The following is a 12,399-nucleotide window of genomic DNA, read 5'->3' on the forward strand; positions in this document are numbered from 1 at the left end:
AAACGGCTAGTGCCTAAGAGTGTCTGACTTTCAGTTATGACTGATTGTGAGAGGGGAAGATGAAGTTTTTCTGTACCCAGCATGCCTTGCAATATACTTAGGCAAATGAGGTGAGAGCCGTACCAATCCCACGCTACTCTGCTTAATGCTCCCTATCTGCATAAAAAGAACACTTTCACAACAGAGCAGAGTGGCGCAGCGGAAGCGTGCTGGGCCCATAACCCAGAGGTCGATGGATCGAAACCATCCTCTGCTAATTTTGCTTGACTTTCCTTCCAAGGACCAAGCTGTCATTTCCACGCTGCCAGCAAGGAAAAGCACAAGCTTGTGCCAGCTATGTGAGAAAATACTTGTCAAATATCTGTGTCTGCTGAAATACAAGAGAGGGATCATCAAATGATCCACCCTGTACTTTGAAAGTAAAGACACACAATAATAAGCATAAATGACTGGTGGGACCTTCAAACACTTTTATGGGCAGGCTTTGAATTTCATTCTTTCCTTTTTGTTCTGCTCTTATCTATCTCCTGGGCATTTAATTGAATGTTCTGTATTTCTCTTCCCTGTTTTGCTTCCCATGCTGCCTCTATATATTCTTATCTATTATTTGTAATGCAGCTTTCCATTCTTCTCTTCTGCACAGCTTTGTCCTTGGTTTCAATCCCAGTTCCTTACCCTCTGCAAAAAACTTTCTATTGCTTTTCATGTTGGTATCTAAACCAAATGCACCATTGAAGCTGGTGCAAGATAGTCATTGAACTCAGGATCCTAATGTTAAGAACCGAGAGCGCACAGATCAGAGGGCGTTGGTGGTATAGTGGTGAGCATAGCTGCCTTCCAAGCAGTTGACCCGGGTTCGATTCCCGGCCAACGCAGTACAAATACTTATATATTCTGCAAGCAGGATATATTTTAATGCAACATGTCACAAAATGGAAATATAATGAACAGATTAATCAGCCGTTATATAAAAAATAAACAAATATGTAGGCAAGCATCTCAATCGCCCCTTCTGCTATATTCATTGTCCTAATATATGATAAGTTTCATAAAGCAGAGTCACCACTCACATGTGCTGGTAAAAAATATTTACAGTGGGCAGACAATGAAAGGGTTGAGGCCCGACCACACATTATAACTCCAGCATCTCTATGTTAAAAACCATTTCCTAGGCAATATCTAGCCTCTGAAAACAATATGCAAGATCCATCGATAAATCTGGTGAAAGTCGCCAACATTTTGTGCATACTTGTGCCCTCACCTGAATGTAGCGCCACCTTGTAGACGTCGGAGGTAACTGCAGCTCAAAAAATGTTTCATCAGAGGGCAAGTTTAGAGGAATCCAAAAGGCAGATGTCCATGGAAAGAGCCCCCGACTGCAGCAGGAAGGTTGGATGCTTCAAATTTGCATAGTTTCCAGTCCAACGTCCTCTCATGTACCGAACGCTCCCAAACGCTCAAAAGCCTTACACTGGGCAAGCCCTCACCGGGTAGATCTCTGGCTCCCAGGTAAAGCCAAATCCTGAGCATGCTAGCACTAGGATCACAGAGAGAGAGAGACAGAGAGTGTTGGAGAGCTGCTGTCTTGATAAAGGCCTGAAACGGCTAGTGCGTAAGAGGGTCTGGACTATCAGTTATGACTGATTGTGAGAGGGGAAGATGAAGATTTTCTGCACCCAGCATGCCTTGCGATATAATTAGGCAAATGAGGTGAGAGCCCGACCAATGTCACTTCACTCCGCTGAATGCCTCCTCATCTGCATAAAGAGATCACCTTCATGAACGAGCAGAGTGGCGCAGCGGCAGCGTGCTGGGCCCATAACCCAGAGGTCGATGGATCGAAACCATCCTCTGCTAATTTTGCTTGACTTTCCTTCCAAGGACCAAGCTGTCATTTCCACACTGCCAGAAAGGAAAAGCGCAAGCTTGTGCCAGCTATGTGAGAAAAGACTTCTCAACTATCTGTGTCTGTGTAATACAAGAGTGTTCGTGAAAGGATCAACCCTGTACTTTGAAAGTAAAGACACACAACTATAACCATAAATGACTGGTGGGAGCTTCACACAACTTTCTGGGCATGCTTTGAATTTCATTCTTCCCTTTTTTTTCTGCTCTTATCTATCTCCTGGGCATTTCATGGAATGTTCTCTCTTTCTCTTCCCTGCTTTGCTTCCCATGCTGCCTATATATGCTGATTTCTACTTTTTGTACTGTTGCATTTCATTTCTTCTCTTCTGCACAACTTTGTCCTTGGTTTCAATCCCCAGTTCCTTACCCTCTGCAAAAAACGTTCTACTACTTCTCATGTTGGTATCGAAACCAAATGCACCATTGAAGCTGTTGCAAGATAGTCATTGATTTCGGGAACGTAATATTTAGAACCGAGAGCACACACATCAGAGGGCGTTGGTGGTATAGTGGTGAGCATAGCTGCTTCCCAAGCAGTTGACCCGGGTTCGATTCCCGGCCAACGCAGTGAAAATGCTTATATATTCTGCAAGCAGGACATATTTTAATGCAACATGTCTCAAAATGGAAATTTCATGAACAGATTAATCAGCCATATATAAAAAAATAAACAAATACATAGGCAAACATCTCAATCGCACCTTCTGATACATTCATTGTCCTAATATATGATAAGTTTTATAAAGCAGAGTCACAACTCACATGTGCTGGTAATAAATATGTTACAGTGGGCAAACAATGGAAGGGCTGAGGCCCGACCAGACATTATAACTCCAACATCTCTATGTTAAAAAGCATTTCTAGGCAATATCTAGCCTCTGAAAAAAATATGCAAGATCCACCGATAAATCTGGCAAAAGTCCCTAACATTTTGTGCATACTTGTGCACTTACCAGAATGTAGCGCCACCTTGTAGCTGTCGAAGGTAATTGCTGCTCACAAAATGTTTTATCAGAAGGCAAGTTGAGAGGAATCCTAGAGGCAGATGTCCATGGAAAGAGCCGCTCACTGCAGCAGGAATGTTGGATGCTTCAAATTCGCAGAGTTTCCTGTCCAACGTCCACTCACGTCCCGAACGCTCCCAAACGCTCAAAAGCCTCACACCGGGCAAGCCCTCACCGGGTAGATCTCTGGCTCCCAGGTAAAGCCAAATCCTGAGCATGCTAGTGCTAGGATCACAGAGAGAGAGAGAGAGGGTTCATGACATGCTGTCTTGATAAAGGTCTGAAACGGCTAGTGCCTAAGAGTGTCTGACTTTCAGTTATGACTGATTGTGAGAGGGGAAGATGAAGTTTTTCTGTACCCAGCATGCCTTGCAATATACTTAGGCAAATGAGGTGAGAGCCGTACCAATCCCACGCTACTCTGCTTAATGCTCCCTATCTGCATAAAAAGAACACTTTCACAACAGAGCAGAGTGGCGCAGCGGAAGCGTGCTGGGCCCATAACCCAGAGGTCGATGGATCGAAACCATCCTCTGCTAATTTTGCTTGACTTTCCTTCCAAGGACCAAGCTGTCATTTCCACGCTGCCAGCAAGGAAAAGCACAAGCTTGTGCCAGCTATGTGAGAAAATACTTGTCAAATATCTGTGTCTGCTGAAATACAAGAGAGGGATCATCAAATGATCCACCCTGTACTTTGAAAGTAAAGACACACAATAATAAGCATAAATGACTGGTGGGACCTTCAAACACTTTTATGGGCAGGCTTTGAATTTCATTCTTTCCTTTTTGTTCTGCTCTTATCTATCTCCTGGGCATTTAATTGAATGTTCTGTATTTCTCTTCCCTGTTTTGCTTCCCATGCTGCCTCTATATATTCTTATCTATTATTTGTAATGCAGCTTTCCATTCTTCTCTTCTGCACAGCTTTGTCCTTGGTTTCAATCCCAGTTCCTTACCCTCTGCAAAAAACTTTCTATTGCTTTTCATGTTGGTATCTAAACCAAATGCACCATTGAAGCTGGTGCAAGATAGTCATTGAACTCAGGATCCTAATGTTAAGAACCGAGAGCGCACAGATCAGAGGGCGTTGGTGGTATAGTGGTGAGCATAGCTGCCTTCCAAGCAGTTGACCCGGGTTCGATTCCCGGCCAACGCAGTACAAATACTTATATATTCTGCAAGCAGGATATATTTTAATGCAACATGTCACAAAATGGAAATATAATGAACAGATTAATCAGCCGTTATATAAAAAATAAAGAAATATGTAGGCAAGCATCTCAATCGCCCCTTCTGCTATATTCATTGTCCTAATATATGATAAGTTTCATAAAGCAGAGTCACCACTCACATGTGCTGGTAAAAAATATTTACAGTGGGCAGACAATGAAAGGGCTGAGGCCCGACCACACATTATAACTCCAGCATCTCTATGTTAAAAACCATTTCCTAGGCAATATCTAGCCTCTGAAAACAATATGCAAGATCCATCGATAAATCTGGTGAAAGTCGCCAACATTTTGTGCATACTTGTGCCCTCACCTGAATGTAGCGCCACCTTGTAGACGTCGGAGGTAACTGCAGCTCAAAAAATGTTTCATCAGAGGGCAAGTTTAGAGGAATCCAAAAGGCAGATGTCCATGGAAAGAGCCCCCGACTGCAGCAGGAAGGTTGGATGCTTCAAATTTGCATAGTTTCCAGTCCAACGTCCTCTCATGTACCGAACGCTCCCAAACGCTCAAAAGCCTTACACCGGGCAAGCCCTCACCGGGTAGATCTCTGGCTCCCAGGTAAAGCCAAATCCTGAGCATGCTAGCACTAGGATCACAGAGAGAGAGAGACAGAGAGTGTTGGAGAGCTGCTGTCTTGATAAAGGCCTGAAACGGCTAGTGCGTAAGAGGGTCTGGACTATCAGTTATGACTGATTGTGAGAGGGGAAGATGAAGATTTTCTGCACCCAGCATGCCTTGCAATATAATTAGGCAAATGAGGTGAGAGCCCGACCAATGCCACTTCACTCCGCTGAATGCCTCCTCATCTGCATAAAGAGATCACCTTCATGAACGAGCAGAGTGGCGCAGCGGAAGCGTGCTGGGCCCATAACCCAGAGGTCGATGGATCGAAACCATCCTCTGCTAATTTTGCTTGACTTTCCTTCCAAGGACCAAGCTGTCATTTCCACACTGCCAGAAAGGAAAAGCGCAAGCTTGTGCCAGCTATGTGAGAAAAGACTTCTCAACTATCTGTGTCTGTGTAATACAAGAGTGTTCGTGAAAGGATCAACCCTGTACTTTGAAAGTAAAGACACACAACTATAACCATAAATGACTGGTGGGAGCTTCACACAACTTTCTGGGCATGCTTTGAATTTCATTCTTCCCTTTTTTTTCTGCTCTTATCTATCTCCTGGGCATTTCATGGAATGTTCTCTCTTTCTCTTCCCTGCTTTGCTTCCCATGCTGCCTATATATGCTGATTTCTACTTTTTGTACTGTTGCATTTCATTTCTTCTCTTCTGCACAACTTTGTCCTTGGTTTCAATCCCCAGTTCCTTACCCTCTGCAAAAAACGTTCTACTACTTCTCATGTTGGTATCGAAACCAAATGCACCATTGAAGCTGTTGCAAGATAGTCATTGATTTCGGGAACGTAATATTTAGAACCGAGAGCACACACATCAGAGGGCGTTGGTGGTATAGTGGTGAGCATAGCTGCTTCCCAAGCAGTTGACCCGGGTTCGATTCCCGGCCAACGCAGTGAAAATGCTTATATATTCTGCAAGCAGGACATATTTTAATGCAACATGTCTCAAAATGGAAATTTCATGAACAGATTAATCAGCCATATATAAAAAAATAAACAAATACATAGGCAAACATCTCAATCGCACCTTCTGATACATTCATTGTCCTAATATATGATAAGTTTTATAAAGCAGAGTCACAACTCACATGTGCTGGTAATAAATATGTTACAGTGGGCAAACAATGGAAGGGCTGAGGCCCGACCAGACATTATAACTCCAACATCTCTATGTTAAAAAGCATTTCTAGGCAATATCTAGCCTCTGAAAAAAATATGCAAGATCCACCGATAAATCTGGCAAAAGTCCCTAACATTTTGTGCATACTTGTGCACTTACCAGAATGTAGCGCCACCTTGTAGCTGTCGAAGGTAATTGCTGCTCACAAAATGTTTTATCAGAAGGCAAGTTGAGAGGAATCCTAGAGGCAGATGTCCATGGAAAGAGCCGCTCACTGCAGCAGGAATGTTGGATGCTTCAAATTCGCAGAGTTTCCTGTCCAACGTCCACAACGCTCCCAAACGCTCAAAAGCCTCACACCGGGCAAGCCCTCACCGGGTAGATCTCTGGCTCCCAGGTAAAGCCAAATCCTGAGCATGCTAGTGCTAGGATCACAGAGAGAGAGAGAGAGGGTTCATGACATGCTGTCTTGATAAAGGTCTGAAACGGCTAGTGCCTAAGAGTGTCTGACTTTCAGTTATGACTGATTGTGAGAGGGGAAGATGAAGTTTTTCTGTACCCAGCATGCCTTGCAATATACTTAGGCAAATGAGGTGAGAGCCGTACCAATCCCACGCTACTCTGCTTAATGCTCCCTATCTGCATAAAAAGAACACTTTCACAACAGAGCAGAGTGGCGCAGCGGAAGCGTGCTGGGCCCATAACCCAGAGGTCGATGGATCGAAACCATCCTCTGCTAATTTTGCTTGACTTTCCTTCCAAGGACCAAGCTGTCATTTCCACGCTGCCAGCAAGGAAAAGCACAAGCTTGTGCCAGCTATGTGAGAAAATACTTGTCAAATATCTGTGTCTGCTGAAATACAAGAGAGGGATCATCAAATGATCCACCCTGTACTTTGAAAGTAAAGACACACAATAATAAGCATAAATGACTGGTGGGACCTTCAAACACTTTTATGGGCAGGCTTTGAATTTCATTCTTTCCTTTTTGTTCTGCTCTTATCTATCTCCTGGGCATTTAATTGAATGTTCTGTATTTCTCTTCCCTGTTTTGCTTCCCATGCTGCCTCTATATATTCTTATCTATTATTTGTAATGCAGCTTTCCATTCTTCTCTTCTGCACAGCTTTGTCCTTGGTTTCAATCCCAGTTCCTTACCCTCTGCAAAAAACTTTCTATTGCTTTTCATGTTGGTATCTAAACCAAATGCACCATTGAAGCTGGTGCAAGATAGTCATTGAACTCAGGATCCTAATGTTAAGAACCGAGAGCGCACAGATCAGAGGGCGTTGGTGGTATAGTGGTGAGCATAGCTGCCTTCCAAGCAGTTGACCCGGGTTCGATTCCCGGCCAACGCAGTACAAATACTTATATATTCTGCAAGCAGGATATATTTTAATGCAACATGTCACAAAATGGAAATATAATGAACAGATTAATCAGCCGTTATATAAAAAATAAAGAAATATGTAGGCAAGCATCTCAATCGCCCCTTCTGCTATATTCATTGTCCTAATATATGATAAGTTTCATAAAGCAGAGTCACCACTCACATGTGCTGGTAAAAAATATTTACAGTGGGCAGACAATGAAAGGGCTGAGGCCCGACCACACATTATAACTCCAGCATCTCTATGTTAAAAACCATTTCCTAGGCAATATCTAGCCTCTGAAAACAATATGCAAGATCCATCGATAAATCTGGTGAAAGTCGCCAACATTTTGTGCATACTTGTGCCCTCACCTGAATGTAGCGCCACCTTGTAGACGTCGGAGGTAACTGCAGCTCAAAAAATGTTTCATCAGAGGGCAAGTTTAGAGGAATCCAAAAGGCAGATGTCCATGGAAAGAGCCCCCGACTGCAGCAGGAAGGTTGGATGCTTCAAATTTGCATAGTTTCCAGTCCAACGTCCTCTCATGTACCGAACGCTCCCAAACGCTCAAAAGCCTTACACCGGGCAAGCCCTCACCGGGTAGATCTCTGGCTCCCAGGTAAAGCCAAATCCTGAGCATGCTAGCACTAGGATCACAGAGAGAGAGAGACAGAGAGTGTTGGAGAGCTGCTGTCTTGATAAAGGCCTGAAACGGCTAGTGCGTAAGAGGGTCTGGACTATCAGTTATGACTGATTGTGAGAGGGGAAGATGAAGATTTTCTGCACCCAGCATGCCTTGCAATATAATTAGGCAAATGAGGTGAGAGCCCGACCAATGCCACTTCACTCCGCTGAATGCCTCCTCATCTGCATAAAGAGATCACCTTCATGAACGAGCAGAGTGGCGCAGCGGAAGCGTGCTGGGCCCATAACGCAGAGGTCGATGGATCGAAACCATCCTCTGCTAATTTTGCTTGACTTTCCTTCCAAGGACCAAGCTGTCATTTCCACACTGCCAGAAAGGAAAAGCGCAAGCTTGTGCCAGCTATGTGAGAAAAGACTTCTCAACTATCTGTGTCTGTGTAATACAAGAGTGTTCGTGAAAGGATCAACCCTGTACTTTGAAAGTAAAGACACACAACTATAACCATAAATGACTGGTGGGAGCTTCACACAACTTTCTGGGCATGCTTTGAATTTCATTCTTCCCTTTTTTTTCTGCTCTTATCTATCTCCTGGGCATTTCATGGAATGTTCTCTCTTTCTCTTCCCTGCTTTGCTTCCCATGCTGCCTATATATGCTGATTTCTACTTTTTGTACTGTTGCATTTCATTTCTTCTCTTCTGCACAACTTTGTCCTTGGTTTCAATCCCCAGTTCCTTACCCTCTGCAAAAAACGTTCTACTACTTCTCATGTTGGTATCGAAACCAAATGCACCATTGAAGCTGTTGCAAGATAGTCATTGATTTCGGGAACGTAATATTTAGAACCGAGAGCACACACATCAGAGGGCGTTGGTGGTATAGTGGTGAGCATAGCTGCTTCCCAAGCAGTTGACCCGGGTTCGATTCCCGGCCAACGCAGTGAAAATGCTTATATATTCTGCAAGCAGGACATATTTTAATGCAACATGTCTCAAAATGGAAATTTCATGAACAGATTAATCAGCCATATATAAAAAAATAAACAAATACATAGGCAAACATCTCAATCGCACCTTCTGATACATTCATTGTCCTAATATATGATAAGTTTTATAAAGCAGAGTCACAACTCACATGTGCTGGTAATAAATATGTTACAGTGGGCAAACAATGGAAGGGCTGAGGCCCGACCAGACATTATAACTCCAACATCTCTATGTTAAAAAGCATTTCTAGGCAATATCTAGCCTCTGAAAAAAATATGCAAGATCCACCGATAAATCTGGCAAAAGTCCCTAACATTTTGTGCATACTTGTGCACTTACCAGAATGTAGCGCCACCTTGTAGCTGTCGAAGGTAATTGCTGCTCACAAAATGTTTTATCAGAAGGCAAGTTGAGAGGAATCCTAGAGGCAGATGTCCATGGAAAGAGCCGCTCACTGCAGCAGGAATGTTGGATGCTTCAAATTCGCAGAGTTTCCTGTCCAACGTCCACAACGCTCCCAAACGCTCAAAAGCCTCACACCGGGCAAGCCCTCACCGGGTAGATCTCTGGCTCCCAGGTAAAGCCAAATCCTGAGCATGCTAGTGCTAGGATCACAGAGAGAGAGAGAGAGGGTTCATGACATGCTGTCTTGATAAAGGTCTGAAACGGCTAGTGCCTAAGAGTGTCTGACTTTCAGTTATGACTGATTGTGAGAGGGGAAGATGAAGTTTTTCTGTACCCAGCATGCCTTGCAATATACTTAGGCAAATGAGGTGAGAGCCGTACCAATCCCACGCTACTCTGCTTAATGCTCCCTATCTGCATAAAAAGAACACTTTCACAACAGAGCAGAGTGGCGCAGCGGAAGCGTGCTGGGCCCATAACCCAGAGGTCGATGGATCGAAACCATCCTCTGCTAATTTTTCTTGACTTTCCTTCCAAGGACCAAGCTGTCATTTCCACGCTGCCAGCAAGGAAAAGCACAAGCTTGTGCCAGCTATGTGAGAAAATACTTGTCAAATATCTGTGTCTGCTGAAATACAAGAGAGGGATCATCAAATGATCCACCCTGTACTTTGAAAGTAAAGACACACAATAATAAGCATAAATGACTGGTGGGACCTTCAAACACTTTTATGGGCAGGCTTTGAATTTCATTCTTTCCTTTTTGTTCTGCTCTTATCTATCTCCTGGGCATTTAATTGAATGTTCTGTATTTCTCTTCCCTGTTTTGCTTCCCATGCTGCCTCTATATATTCTTATCTATTATTTGTAATGCAGCTTTCCATTCTTCTCTTCTGCACAGCTTTGTCCTTGGTTTCAATCCCAGTTCCTTACCCTCTGCAAAAAACTTTCTATTGCTTTTCATGTTGGTATCTAAACCAAATGCACCATTGAAGCTGGTGCAAGATAGTCATTGAACTCAGGATCCTAATGTTAAGAACCGAGAGCGCACAGATCAGAGGGCGTTGGTGGTATAGTGGTGAGCATAGCTGCCTTCCAAGCAGTTGACCCGGGTTCGATTCCCGGCCAACGCAGTACAAATACTTATATATTCTGCAAGCAGGATATATTTTAATGCAACATGTCACAAAATGGAAATATAATGAACAGATTAATCAGCCGTTATATAAAAAATAAAGAAATATGTAGGCAAGCATCTCAATCGCCCCTTCTGCTATATTCATTGTCCTAATATATGATAAGTTTCATAAAGCAGAGTCACCACTCACATGTGCTGGTAAAAAATATTTACAGTGGGCAGACAATGAAAGGGCTGAGGCCCGACCACACATTATAACTCCAGCATCTCTATGTTAAAAACCATTTCCTAGGCAATATCTAGCCTCTGAAAACAATATGCAAGATCCATCGATAAATCTGGTGAAAGTCGCCAACATTTTGTGCATACTTGTGCCCTCACCTGAATGTAGCGCCACCTTGTAGACGTCGGAGGTAACTGCAGCTCAAAAAATGTTTCATCAGAGGGCAAGTTTAGAGGAATCCAAAAGGCAGATGTCCATGGAAAGAGCCCCCCGACTGCAGCAGGAAGGTTGGATGCTTCAAATTTGCATAGTTTCCAGTCCAACGTCCTCTCATGTACCGAACGCTCCCAAACGCTCAAAAGCCTTACACCGGGCAAGCCCTCACCGGGTAGATCTCTGGCTCCCAGGTAAAGCCAAATCCTGAGCATGCTAGCACTAGGATCACAGAGAGAGAGAGACAGAGAGTGTTGGAGAGCTGCTGTCTTGATAAAGGCCTGAAACGGCTAGTGCGTAAGAGGGTCTGGACTATCAGTTATGACTGATTGTGAGAGGGGAAGATGAAGATTTTCTGCACCCAGCATGCCTTGCGATATAATTAGGCAAATGAGGTGAGAGCCCGACCAATGCCACTTCACTCCGCTGAATGCCTCCTCATCTGCATAAAGAGATCACCTTCATGAACGAGCAGAGTGGCGCAGCGGAAGCGTGCTGGGCCCATAACCCAGAGGTCGATGGATCGAAACCATCCTCTGCTAATTTTGCTTGACTTTCCTTCCAAGGACCAAGCTGTCATTTCCACACTGCCAGAAAGGAAAAGCGCAAGCTTGTGCCAGCTATGTGAGAAAAGACTTCTCAACTATCTGTGTCTGTGTAATACAAGAGTGTTCGTGAAAGGATCAACCCTGTACTTTGAAAGTAAAGACACACAACTATAACCATAAATGACTGGTGGGAGCTTCACACAACTTTCTGGGCATGCTTTGAATTTCATTCTTCCCTTTTTTTTCTGCTCTTATCTATCTCCTGGGCATTTCATGGAATGTTCTCTCTTTCTCTTCCCTGCTTTGCTTCCCATGCTGCCTATATATGCTGATTTCTACTTTTTGTACTGTTGCATTTCATTTCTTCTCTTCTGCACAACTTTGTCCTTGGTTTCAATCCCCAGTTCCTTACCCTCTGCAAAAAACGTTCTACTACTTCTCATGTTGGTATCGAAACCAAATGCACCATTGAAGCTGTTGCAAGATAGTCATTGATTTCGGGAACGTAATATTTAGAACCGAGAGCACACACATCAGAGGGCGTTGGTGGTATAGTGGTGAGCATAGCTGCTTCCCAAGCAGTTGACCCGGGTTCGATTCCCGGCCAACGCAGTGAAAATGCTTATATATTCTGCAAGCAGGACATATTTTAATGCAACATGTCTCAAAATGGAAATTTCATGAACAGATTAATCAGCCATATATAAAAAAATAAACAAATACATAGGCAAACATCTCAATCGCACCTTCTGATACATTCATTGTCCTAATATATGATAAGTTTTATAAAGCAGAGTCACAACTCACATGTGCTGGTAATAAATATGTTACAGTGGGCAAACAATGGAAGGGCTGAGGCCCGACCAGACATTATAACTCCAACATCTCTATGTTAAAAAGCATTTCTAGGCAATATCTAGCCTCTGAAAAAAATATGCAAGATCCACCGATAAATCTGGCAAAAGTCCCT

General features: G+C 43.5%; 8 non-coding genes across 8 annotated transcripts; all 8 read left to right on the forward strand.

Moving 5' to 3' along the window:
* Positions 1-803: 803 nt before the first annotated feature.
* Positions 804-875, forward strand: TRNAG-UCC (transfer RNA glycine (anticodon UCC)). Its single transcript has one exon. It is a non-coding gene; the product is annotated as a tRNA-Gly (tRNA).
* A 1,528-nt stretch (positions 876-2,403) lies between these two features.
* Positions 2,404-2,475, forward strand: TRNAG-CCC (transfer RNA glycine (anticodon CCC)). The gene has a single exon. It is a non-coding gene; the product is annotated as a tRNA-Gly (tRNA).
* A 1,523-nt stretch (positions 2,476-3,998) lies between these two features.
* Positions 3,999-4,070, forward strand: TRNAG-UCC (transfer RNA glycine (anticodon UCC)). The gene has a single exon. It is a non-coding gene; the product is annotated as a tRNA-Gly (tRNA).
* A 1,528-nt stretch (positions 4,071-5,598) lies between these two features.
* Positions 5,599-5,670, forward strand: TRNAG-CCC (transfer RNA glycine (anticodon CCC)). Its single transcript has one exon. It is a non-coding gene; the product is annotated as a tRNA-Gly (tRNA).
* A 1,513-nt stretch (positions 5,671-7,183) lies between these two features.
* TRNAG-UCC (transfer RNA glycine (anticodon UCC)) lies at positions 7,184-7,255 on the forward strand. The gene has a single exon. It is a non-coding gene; the product is annotated as a tRNA-Gly (tRNA).
* A 1,528-nt stretch (positions 7,256-8,783) lies between these two features.
* TRNAG-CCC (transfer RNA glycine (anticodon CCC)) lies at positions 8,784-8,855 on the forward strand. The gene has a single exon. It is a non-coding gene; the product is annotated as a tRNA-Gly (tRNA).
* Positions 8,856-10,368: 1,513 nt separating this feature from the next.
* On the forward strand, positions 10,369-10,440 carry TRNAG-UCC (transfer RNA glycine (anticodon UCC)). The gene has a single exon. It is a non-coding gene; the product is annotated as a tRNA-Gly (tRNA).
* Positions 10,441-11,969: 1,529 nt separating this feature from the next.
* TRNAG-CCC (transfer RNA glycine (anticodon CCC)) lies at positions 11,970-12,041 on the forward strand. Its single transcript has one exon. It is a non-coding gene; the product is annotated as a tRNA-Gly (tRNA).
* The last annotated feature ends 358 nt before the right edge of the window (positions 12,042-12,399 follow it).

This window comes from Lissotriton vulgaris, unplaced genomic scaffold (assembly GCF_964263255.1).
Source record: "Lissotriton vulgaris unplaced genomic scaffold, aLisVul1.2 SCAFFOLD_975, whole genome shotgun sequence".
Taxonomy (NCBI): Eukaryota; Metazoa; Chordata; class Amphibia; order Caudata; family Salamandridae; genus Lissotriton; species Lissotriton vulgaris.